We start from the raw sequence: 12,116 nt of genomic DNA, 5'->3' as shown, positions 1-12,116 counted from the left end.
GCCAAACTTCTTGATCCAAGTCAGGTTCCAGGTCTCAGTGCCATCTCACCCATTTGGCAGGTCAGAACACCCAGGCCCCACGAGGAACTGTAACTTTTCCTGGGCCATGCTATGAGGTGGGGGCAGATCCAGGATGCAGGTTTCCTGGCCTTTTAGCCTCTTGCTGCTTGCACCAGCAAGAGTGGCTGTGCAGGGTGATTGATGGGCACACAGCCTAGACCAGCAACTCTCAGCCGGGGTTGATTATGCCTCGGAGAGAACTTTTTTTGTTTTTTTTGAGACAGAGTCTTGCTTTGTCACCCAGGCTAGAGTGCAGTGGCATTATCTCAGCTCACTGCAACCTCTGCCTCCCAGGTTCAAGCACGTCTCCTGCCTCAGCCTCCTAAGTAACTGGGATTACAGGTGTGCCCCACCACGCCCAGCTAATTTTTTGTATTTTTAGTAGAGACAAGGTTTCACCATGTTGGTCAGGCTGGTCTCGAACTCCTGACCTTGTGATCCGCCCACCTCAGCCTCCCAAAGTGCTGGGATTACAGGCTTGAGCCACCGCGCCTGGCGGAGAGAACATTTGACCACGTCTCAAGACATCTTTGGTTGTCATCACGGGGATATGGGGCTGCCACTGGTATCTTGTGAGTAGAAGCTGGGGATGCAGCCAACAATCCTGTAATGTACAGGACAGACCCCACCCCCGACTACAAAGAATCAGCCAGCCCCAGACAACAATCTGTTGAGACCCTGGGCTGGATTCACATGCAGCACTAAGCCTTGAATAAATGATTTAACTGGATCTTCTGTGAAATAATGATAACACTACTGAGTGCAGAGAATTTGCAGAAGATCTAATGACCTAAGGCACAAGACAGCTGAACGTTGTGTCTGGTGGAAAGCGAGTTTTCGCTCATAAACGGGGGAGGAGGTGAGTGTGTGGGCTGTTGCACCAGGAGGAATAGCTGCTGACAGCGTCCCATATCTACCCTCCAGAAAGTGCCAGGGAGGACCACAATCTTCAAAACCAAGCCGAAGGGGCACACTTGTGTCTAATGGAATTTTGAGTTTGTCTCCCCCTCCCTGCCATCGGGCATTTGAGAATTTGAGTGTTAATTTCAAAGAAGAAACTGCATTACCTGTTCTCCATGCAGATCTGAGCTTCCATTTTAATTTGCCTTCATTATCTCTTTCTCTTATTAAGAATGGTAAATCTGTTTTGTGTTTTCATTATTCCATTAGCTCGAGGAAGCTCATCAGTAATGTGGGGAGCTGCCAACATAAATAGCACAATTTCCATACAAGCGATGCAATAATTGACTTAAATCACTATTCTGCGGAGGCCGAGGTTCACAATTAGAGAAAGCAGTGTGATTTGAAAATGAGTTACAGTTGATTGGATTTTGGGGGAAACCAGGTTTGGAATGTGTTAATTGCATTCCGCCTAAACACCAGGCCTAAATGAAGCAGCCGGAGATTTAGGTAAATAACAGAATCTTCCCCAGAAATGACTCCAAATTGCTTAATAGGATAGGAGAGATCTGATTAAGATGGGGAGCTAATGGCCTCACTGTATTTCTGGGGTGACAGTCTGAAACTCTCATCTTGGAAACTCCTCGAGATAAGCAAGTGACAAACTTCAATCTGTTTTTCAGTCCAGCCTGGCTGAGTGTTGGGATCAAATGCAATGGTGCTTCCTTCCTGAGCCTCTTTTCCTGTCCCACCCCACAAATGGTCCACTGACAAATCCTGTGGGCTCTAATTTTAAAAAGCATCCCAAATCTGGTGTCCGCTGCCACCACCATCTCTCACCTCAACTGCTGCAGTCACCTCACTGGTCTCCTGGTTTCTATCCTTGCCTGGGCAGCCTCTTCTCTGCACAGCAGCCAGAGAAGTCTGTTAGAACCTAGGTGGAACTGTGTCCCACATTTGCTCAAAATCTGGCTGGGCACGGTGGCTCATGCCTATAATCCCATCACTCTGGGAGGCTGAGGTGGGAGGATTGCTCAAACCCAGGAGTTCCAGACCAGCCTGGGAAACATTGTGAGACCCTGTCTCTAAAGAAAAAATAAAAAAATAAAGTAGCCGGGTATGGTGTATGGTGGTGCATGCCTGTAGTCACAGCTACTCAGGACGCTGAGTGGGGAGGATGATTTGAACCCAGGAGTTCACGCCTGCAGTGAACTATGATTGCTCCATTGCACTGCAGCCTGGGCAACACAGTGAGACCCTATCTCTGAAAACAAACAAACAAAACCCCTCCAGCGGCTTCCATGTCATTCCAGGAAAAGCCAAATCCTTCTGATGCTTGTAAGACTCTATGTGATCTGCCCATAAACTTGCTGAATACTTTGCTCACCAGGGATGCCCAGGGTCCTTCATGATCAGCATGTTTCTGTTTCCATCTCTCAGTATTTTCTCCTCCCATCTCTCAGTATTTCTCCAGCCACCTGAAATTACTTCAAGACCCCTGATCGTTCCAGTCTCGGCCTTGTCACAGAATCTTTGTGTGTACTGTCCCCACCTTATACACTGGCTTAGTTTCTAAGTTCCCCTGAGATCTTACTTGGTTTATGCTCCCTTCCTCTTCCAACCCTTTCTCTTAAAGTTCCTAGGAATTCAGAGAAAAAAGCAAAACCTAGTGGAAACTGTTGGTTCATGTGACTAGCTCCCCTACCCCCCAGGTTTCTGGACGTTTCTCCTCCTCTCCTAGCTGCACAGATAAAGTGTGAACAGATATGTTAATACTTATATCCAATGACTGTGCTTCCTGGTCGCAGTTGATTGGTCCAAAGTGGACCAATCAGAGTCCTTCCCTGGGAATTTGGAATGTGATATATAAAGCTTTGAATCTTGATCTCGCTTCACTTTTATGTCTCTCTCTCTATCTCTCTTTCTTAAACTTTTGCATAATCTCCTGTTTATATATAATTTTACCTGAAGGAACACATGTAGTGATGTACATTCCTTATTCCTTTATTCCTATTTCCTTGCTGTTTTATCTACATTATCTCTGTGACCCAGTGCTAGAGACCAAGGTTAACAACTCAGCATGTATTCTTTCCAATACATGCTTTGTGCTCATATTTGCACCCGTGTTTTTATGTGATACATATATACAGACTCACAAATATATGCAAATTGATTGGGATTTTTCTATTATTCTTTGTTTTATAAAATGGGATTCTATTTTACGTTATTTTCTACATTCTACTCTTTTCTCCTATTCAAAAGTATCTCATAGAAATGTCTCAAGCCAACGAATAAAGCTCTAACTTATTCTGGCAAATACATGGCAGCATGGTGGTGGGGGTTGAGTCTACACAAGAAAGGATGGCTATTATTCTGTGAGTAAAGCAGAGAAATCGGGTCCGAAGATGGAGGGAAGAAAGCAGAGACCCAGAGAGCAGAGAGGGAGACTGAGAGAAGTTACAGAGATAGATGCCCTCTGAGTCAAGCTGGCATAAGGCCCACCAGCCTCAGGGCTCCGGGACACCCCCATGCTTTCTTCATGAGAAAGTGGCCCTGTATGAGTTTCAGCCAATGTAGTGGGTATCAGTTGGTTGTAACTACCAGGTTTTATCTAACACAGATGAATCAGCCATAATGCTTTTATGGCTATTTGGACATTTTACGGACCTTGAGCAATGAAGGTAGGGTTAGTCAAATTCCTCTGTTGGCTGGGGGTGGTGACACACACTTGTAATCCCAGCCCTTTGGGAGGCTGAGATAGGAGGATGATTTGAGCCCAGGAGTTCGAGACCAGCCTGGGAAACATAGTGGGACCTCATCTCTCCAAAAAAGTAAAAAATTAGGCAGGTATGGTGACACACTTCTGTAATTTCACCTACTTGGGAGGCTGATGTGGGAGGATCGCTTGAGCCCAGGAGGTGGAGGCTGCAGTGAACTATGATCATGCCACTGTACTCTAGCCTGGGCAACAGAAATCCTATCTCAAAAAAGAAAGAAAGAAAAAAATCCTTCCAGCTGGGTGTGGTGGCTCACACCTGTAATCTTAGCACTTTGGGAGGCTGAGGTGGGTGGATTGCCTGAGCTCAGGAATTCAAAACCAGATTGGGCAACATGGTGAAACCCTGTCACTACTAAAATACAAAACCTTAGCCAGGCATAGCAGCATGTGCCTGTAGTCCCAGCTACTCAGGAGGCTGAGGCAGGAGAATTGCTAGAACCCGGGAGGTGGAGGTTGCAGTGAGCCGAGATTGCACCACCGCGCTTCAGCCTCGATGACAGAGTGAGACTCCATCTCTAAAAAAAAAAAAAAAAAATTCTTCCAACAACATGTTGTCATAATTGGTTCAGACAAGCTCTAACCCTTGGTTGATTTGTTCATTTATGTATTAATCCTACTTCATTCTATCCTTCGCTCCCACCTCCTGCCACTGTCACCTGCCCAGATGTGTTTCCTATGTCTTCTATTTTGTATGATTAGGGATAACATATGTAAGTATTGTTTTGTGTGCGTGTTTTTAAGTATGCCACATTGTGTGATAGACTACTTTCCCTCTTTATGTGTGTGTATTTGTTTTGTTTTTCACCTTGGGAGCAACCCACAGCTGTGCTTGTGTTTATAAATCTATTTAATTCCTCTAATCTCCATTTCCCATTCACCTTCTTCCCCCTGGCATGCTTGAGTTATCCTTTTGTTTGTAGGTGGTTTGCAAAACACCTATAATTGCTTTGTGTGCATCTATTTTACCTTATGTAAAATGGCATTGAGCGGTGTTGTTAAGACCTCTCCATACTGCTGTGTGCACATCTGGGGCACTGCTTGTAACTGTCTCATAAGATGCTTCGTGTGCACCTGGCACATTTTACTTATGGTCAAAGAATGGCTCAGAAACGTTTAGCTAGTCATCTGCATGCTGTTTAGCTCTCCCATGAATAAGACTCATCTTCCTAGATTGTTTCAAGCAACAAAGGCAAAAACAGAATTTTGACAGTGTCAAAATGTGTTTGAAAAATTCAGTTTGAGTTGCTGACTAGAGGAAGTGAGGAAGCTCATTTGGCTGTTTATGGGTTTGTTTTGTTTTTTTGAGATCTTGTTAGCAGTAGTAGTTATCTGTATGGGTCTGCAGGTACCTCAGTTCTTGCCTCCCCAGAAGAAAGAATTTGACTGAGGGGCATAAAGCGGAGAGACTGAGGCAAGTTAAAGAGCAGGAGTGAACGTTTATTAAAATGCTTTAAAGCAGGAAGGAACGGAAGGAAAGTGCACTTGGAAGAGGGTCAAGCAGGCAACTTGAGAGACCAGTGTGTGGCCTGGCCCCTTGACTTGAGGTTTTACATGGTGGCATGCCTCCGGGGTCCTATTTTCCTTCTCCCCACCCCTGAGATCTTATTGGGAAGCTGCTGACCACCAGTTTCAGGTACTTTCTGTCTGTTAAGAGACTGTCTTTCCCTGATTCCAGCTGTGACCAATTATTACTTTAGCGAGCTCGTTAACAACCACCTGACCATCACTTGATGGTTGCCCGACACTCCTGGTGTGTGTTGGGGCTAATCCTCTCCTGCCCTGCTCCTACCTGACCAGCCACCTACTGTAACACTCCGGCCCCGGGCTGGAATGCAGTGGTTCTCACTGCAGCCTTGAACACCTGGGCTCAAGCCATCCTCCCACCTCAGCCTCCTGAGTAGCTGGGGCTACAGGTGCCTGCCACCATGCCTATTTAATTCTCTTTCATTTTTTGTAGAGACAGGGTATCACTATGTTGTCTAGGCTGGTCTCAAACTCTTGGCCTCAAGCAATCCTCCCACCTCAGCCCCCTAAAGTGCTGGGGTTACAGGTGTGAGCCATCGTGCCCAGCCCGGATTTTCTGAAAACTTGCAGAGTATGATTGTGGGGCAGTCACGACACCTCTAAGAGATGACCAATAGCATCTCTCCACCAGCCCTTCTGTCTGCTGTGGCCAGGTGGGCCCATTCTTCCTGAGAACTCCCACCATCAAAGGGAGGGACTCCCAGGGTGCCAGCAGCTGTCACCACTTCCAACCATGTTGCTGTGAACATCCACACGTGGGTCCTGTGCAAGGATCCCTCTCTGCTGTGAATTCTCAGTGGGCGTGATGCAGTCCCCCAGGGGCTAAGAACTGATTCTTAAGGGGTTGGAATACTCTTTGCTTAAAATTGTGGCAGAATACACATAAAAGTTACCATTTTAGCCACTTTAAAATGTGCAGCTCAGTGGCATCAAGTATATTCACATGACTGTGCAACTGTCACTACGGTCCATCCGCAGAACTCCTTTCGTGCAGAGCTGAAACTCTGGACCCATCCAACACTAACTCCCCATTCCCCGCTCTCCCAGACCCTGGCAACCACCATTCTACTTACTATCTCTAGGATTTTGACTACTCTCAGTACGTCGTACAATATTCTACAAATACTGTAGAATCACACAGTATTTGTCTCTTGGGGCCTGGCTTATTTCACTTAGCATACTGTCCTCGGGATGCAGCCACATTGTAGCATGTGTCAGAATTTCCTTCCTATGTAAGGCTGTATAACATTCCACACATACAATAGCACTTTCTGTTTATCTATTCATATCCATCAATGGACACATAACATGTTTACTTTTTTTCTGTTTTGTTTTGTATTTTTGAGACGGAGTCTCCCTCTGTCACTCAGGCTGGAGTGCAGTGGTGTAATCTCAGCTCACTGCAACCTCCACCTCCCGGGTTCAAGCAATTCTCCTGTCTTAGCCTCCTGAGTAGCTGGGACTACAGGTGCATGCTGCCACACCCAGCTAATTTTTGTATTTTTAGTAGAGACAGGGTTTCACCGTATTGGTCAGGCTGGTCTTGAACTCCTGACCTCAGGTGATCCACTCGCCTCAGCCTCCAAAAGTGTTGGGATTATAGGTGTGAGCCACCACACCCAACCAAATCTTACTATTTTTATGTATAAAGCATACATATACCTATAGCACACAAACAGATACATAGGCAGTATCTATGTAGTTTTAAAATTTCATTAAAGGGGCAATTAGAAAAAAATAATCTTAAAAGTTCCTTAAGGGATAATGATGACTGCTGACACTGTGGACCAGATAATTCTCATTGTGGGGCTGTCCTGTGCATTGGACAATGTTTAGCAGCACCCTGAGCCTCCACCCACTGGATGCTAGTAGCACCTCTCTCCCAGCTGTAGCAAACAAAAATGTCCCCAAGCATTGCCACGTGTCCCTAGGGGTGCAGGATCACCAAGGTTGAGAACTGCTGCTCTGGGTCCTGCCCCTGAGGCTGGTCTGCCTGTCAGAGAGCCTGTGCATTGTCACTTTCTCTGAGTGCTGCCTGGTGGCTCTCCGGACGGGGCATCCTTTAACCAGCAGTGGCCATGCATTTCCATGGGGTGAAAGCTTCATGGAGGAGCCTGGGCTGAAGCATGGGGTGGCTCTGAAATGGGCCAAAGGAGGACAGAAGGCTCGCCAAGTTCAGCACAAAGGCCCAGGGTTTCTTGGCACAGAGTTCTGGTGGCCTCTGGGTCACCTTACCCAGCAGTGTGAACAGAGACAGCCAACACCCTCACCCTCTTGGTTCCTGGGCGTCAGGCTCCAGAGGGCACCCTGAATGGACAAAGCTCAGGTGTTTGCTTCTAACAATACTCCTGCCACTCCTCCCAGCCACCTCCCCACCTTTCCTCAGCATGCCCCCTCCCCGCCAACACCCCCAAGTATTTGTATGTATTCATTCCTCTAGTTGACAGGTATTTATTGAGCACCTACTAGATGCCAAGTACAGTATTGTGCTCTGAGATACAAGCGTGAATAGGTGGCCAGCTCCCCATCCCAGCCTGACGCAGGAACTTTCAGAAGGCTGCGGGAGCTCTCAGCACTGCACCCCTTCCAGCCTGTACTGTCAGCCATCCTGGAGAAGGGACACCTAAGCTGAAACCTCAAGGGTGGGTCCAACCTGTTTCTACCAGCTTTGAATAACAGCAACAATGACGATGATGGTGGTCCCTGAATTTACCACGTGCCAGCTACTGCTTCCAGCCCCTCTCTAGTGGGTCCCTGCCCATTCCTGGGCATCAGGAACTGGAGGACAAGCCAGAATTCTCAGCAGCTTCTCAAGTTGTGCATCATCTGTCCCTGCTCTTACTTCTCCCTGACCTCACCTTCCAGCAATTTCTGCTGACTCACAGTGTGGTTTATTTCAACCACACTGGCATTCTGACGGATCTTTCCAGGGCACCAGGCATACTTCTGCTGCGGGGACTTTGCCTGGGCTGTTCTGGTCACTTGAAATACACTTTTCCTCACCTTCCTCAGGCCACTGTCCAAACATCTTCTTGGCATTCTACTTGCCGTCATCATCCTTCTCCCTGCCGAGTCCCATCTAAAATCACTGCTTTATTTTTCTCCTTCCCACTGAGCACCATCTCCCATTTCCCATATTTTATATCTTCATCTTGTCTGTTTGTCTGTCTCTTCTTTGTCTGTCTCTCCCTATGATATGGTTTGGCTGTGTTCCCACCCAAATCTCATCTTAAACTGTAGCTCCCACAATTCCTATGTGTTGAGGGAGGGACCTGGTCAGAGGTAATTGAATCATGGGGGCGAGTCTTTCCCATGCTGTTCTTGTGGTAGTGATTAAGTCTCGTGAGATCTGATGGTGTTACAAAGGGGAGTTCGCCTGCACAGGCTCTCTTGCCCTCCACCATGTAAGAAGTCCGTTTGCTTTTCCTTCATCTTCGCTATGAGTGTGCACCCTCCCCAGTCATGTGGAACTGTGAGTCCTTTAAACCTCTTTCCTTTATAAATTACCCAGTCTTGGTTATGTCTTTATTAGCAGCATGAGAAGAACAGACTAATACTCCCTATTAGTAAATTCTGTGAGGGCTGGGATTCATCTGCCATTTTCAATGCTAAACTCCCAGTGTTTGCAGCCAAGCCTGGCACATAGTAAGTGCTCAAGAAACACGTGTTGGATTGGCCAGGTGTGGTGGCTCACGGCTATAATCCCAGCACTGGGAGGCCCAGGTGGGTGATTGCTTGAGCTAAGGAGTTCGAGACCAGCTTGCGCATCTTTTGTAGAATTGTGTGAAACCCCATCTCTGCCAAAAAAAAAACAAAAAACAAAAAAACCCAGAAATTAGCCAGGCATGGTGGTGCATACACCTATAGATCCAGTACTCAGGAGGTTGAGGTGGGAGGATCACTTTAGTCTGGGAGGTGAAGACTGTAGTGAGCCGAGATCAGGAGTGCCACTGCACTCCAGCCTGGGCAGCAGAGCCAGACCCTGTCTCAAAAAAAAAAAAAAAGTTGCATCATTGAACCGCACATACACCTCCCAAAAGCCTGATGAGTTTGATCAAAACCACCTGGAAAGCTTGTGAAAACAGATACTGAATCAGTGAGTCTGGGCTGGGTTTGAGATACTGTGGTTCTACAAGTTCTCAGGGGATGCTGATGCTCCTGGCCCTTGGCCACACTCTGAGCAGCAAGGACTTAGTGGCTGTGACCACCATCCACTCTACAGATGAGCAAAAGCAGCGCACACAGGCCAACGACACCACTAAGTCACCGGCTTTAAGGAACAAGGATGAGTTTGAAGCCTGTCAGGCTCCCAAAGCTGACGTTGGTAACAGTGACCACCGTACCGTACCGCAGACTGCAAGGCTGAAGGGTCCCTCAGGTGCTCACAAAACTGAACTCTCTCTAAGTTTTCCAAGCAAGAAGGTCATGGATGCCAACCCAGGGCCTCTGTGACCAACTCTGGAGGCCTGTCCTGCAGTGCAGCTCCCAGTCGGGCCTCAGATCCTAGGCCCTCAAACTGTCTTCCTCTGTGTGCCCTACTTGTCTCTCTTGTGCTGGGATTTGTGTGTGTGTTGGGTACTATTCAGAATGCCTTCTTGGTGTGTTAACAATGAAGGGACCTCTCTATGTGCCAAAGCACTGGGCAAGTGGGAGCTGGTAAACTTGATAAGCCAATTGGGAGGAAATTCACAGCAGCATCTCATTAGAAGGTCAAGGGCATGATCTCACGCTTACTCTCCCCCAAAGCTCTAGAGGAAAGCCCAGAGAGGAGGGCAGAGTGGTCATTTTATCCAGAGCATTCTAATTCCTTGAATCTATCTGAACTTGATATCACAGAGATGGACTCTTGGACGCGTTCTCACGTTCCCTCTCAGCTCTTCACCATGGGCTAATTACAGAGGCTGCTATTCCCAAATCTAACTAACTTCACCCACAATCAAAGCACAGTCTCTCTCTCCCCAGGCTGATCTATATGACGGCGGCCCTGCCTCCCCAGCCCAGGCCAGCCGCCAAGCTCATGGCCACCCCGCATCTCCATTTCCTCGGTACTGACTGCCCTCTGAGCTGTGCCCCTAGCCCAAGAACCCAATCCTAGTTCTGATTTCTCTCACAAGCAGCCCATAAAGGCGGGTAAGGCCACATCGGGAAGGCTTGAGAGGCCGTCATAGACCCCATGTTTACCAGGGCTGGGCAGGTAACATCAATGAGGAAGAGGAGTAGATGGGAGGGGCAACCTGAAAAGGCCACAGAGCTCTTCCCAAGTGGTTAAAAGTGGTCCAAGAGAAGAAGGCAAGCCCTGTGTGGCTAGGGAGCCCCCACTTTTTTTTTTTTGCTTTGTTTTCCAGCAAAGCCAAACATTTAGAATTGTTCGCATCAACCCTCCCAATAGTTAAAGCTTGCAAACTAATGTGAAAGGATTTTCGAGCACTGCACAGACTGCGAGGCACGTGTGACGGCCTAATTCAACCAACACAGGTTTGCAGTCTCACCTTAGGACACTGAGGACAGAGTAAATGGGAATGAATAGGGTTCTCTATCAGTCGGGATCTGAGGAAGATACGGGGACACAGCTAAACAGCCTGGGTGACAGAGCAACTCCTTCTCAAAAAAAAAATTATTTTCATGGATACAATTGGAGCTGCATATAGGAAAGTTGCCTCTTTCCACACATATAAATTCAGCTGTATTAGTTTGCCCAAAAACATTTGAAAAGAAACAAGAGAAAAAAATCACTTGAACAATGCAGGCAGTTCCTCTAGGTTAATGACTGTTTGCCACTTGTTGAGTGTGAATCAGGCAGTGCGAATCTGGGGACCTTCGCAGGGTCATCCCTCTCCTGAGAGCGCATCTTTCTGCCAAACGACTCCAGTGTTTCAAGACGTAATTTCCATACGATATGTCTCCCAAATGCAAACCAACTACTCTATGCATAGACAACACCATTCAGGAACAATATAGAAGGGTTTCATGGACATTTTTGCAGCTTTCTCTATAGGCATTTATCTTTATAGCCTAACCCTGTGTATGAGGCAACTCCACTGTAGAAATAAAAATGGAAGCCTATATATAGAAAAAGATAAGAAGCAAACACACCACATGCTACCAATGGCTGAATATGAAGAAGTGGGAGTGATTTTTTTTCTTCCCTCTTCTTCTCGTCATTGAAGTTTTTATTGAACATCTACTATGCGCCAGATCCTATTTGATTCACTGAAGATAAAACAGTGAATTATAAAACGCAAACTGCCTGGCGGGTGAAGACAGATGCTGACCATCTAAGTAAGTGAAATACGCATCGGGCTGGGGTCGATGGGTGCTTGGGAGAGCAAAATGAAGCCAGGCGGGAGACAGGAAGTGCCAGGTTGCAGGTGCAGGTGTGGGTGGGGAAGGCCTTATTGAGAAAAAGACGCTTGGGCGAAGATTGGAAGGAGAGGAGACAGTGAGAATGTTTAAGGAAAGGGGAACAGCAAATGCAGGGTGTGCAGAAAACAGCCAGGGGGCACTGTGGCCAGAGCAGAGCCCAGGGCAGTGGCCTGCTGTGCTTTCTCTAGTGAGGATCTGCCACTGGTATAATGGAAGTCAAAGCTTTGTATTATCTCTATGGGAAAATAAAACGGGGGGTGAAAGGAAAAAAATCACCTTTTTTTCTGGCCCATGCGGAGCTGACAGTTTTCCTACCTTTGCTCAGTCTCTGCACAAGGCTGGCCTCCTGCAGGCATCCCTTCAAGGCAGCCCTTTCCTGGGGCATCATATGATCAGCCTGAGAGATGCCATTTCAAAGTTTCAGAGCTGTGTGGCCTGTGGACTCAGGAGTGGGGGACACACCCCCTAGTTCCTTCAACCTCCCTCCCAC

This window comes from Callithrix jacchus, chromosome 5 (genome assembly GCF_049354715.1).
Source record: "Callithrix jacchus isolate 240 chromosome 5, calJac240_pri, whole genome shotgun sequence".
NCBI classification, from domain to species: domain Eukaryota; kingdom Metazoa; phylum Chordata; class Mammalia; order Primates; family Cebidae; genus Callithrix; species Callithrix jacchus.
This window is presented reverse-complemented; position numbering follows the sequence as displayed.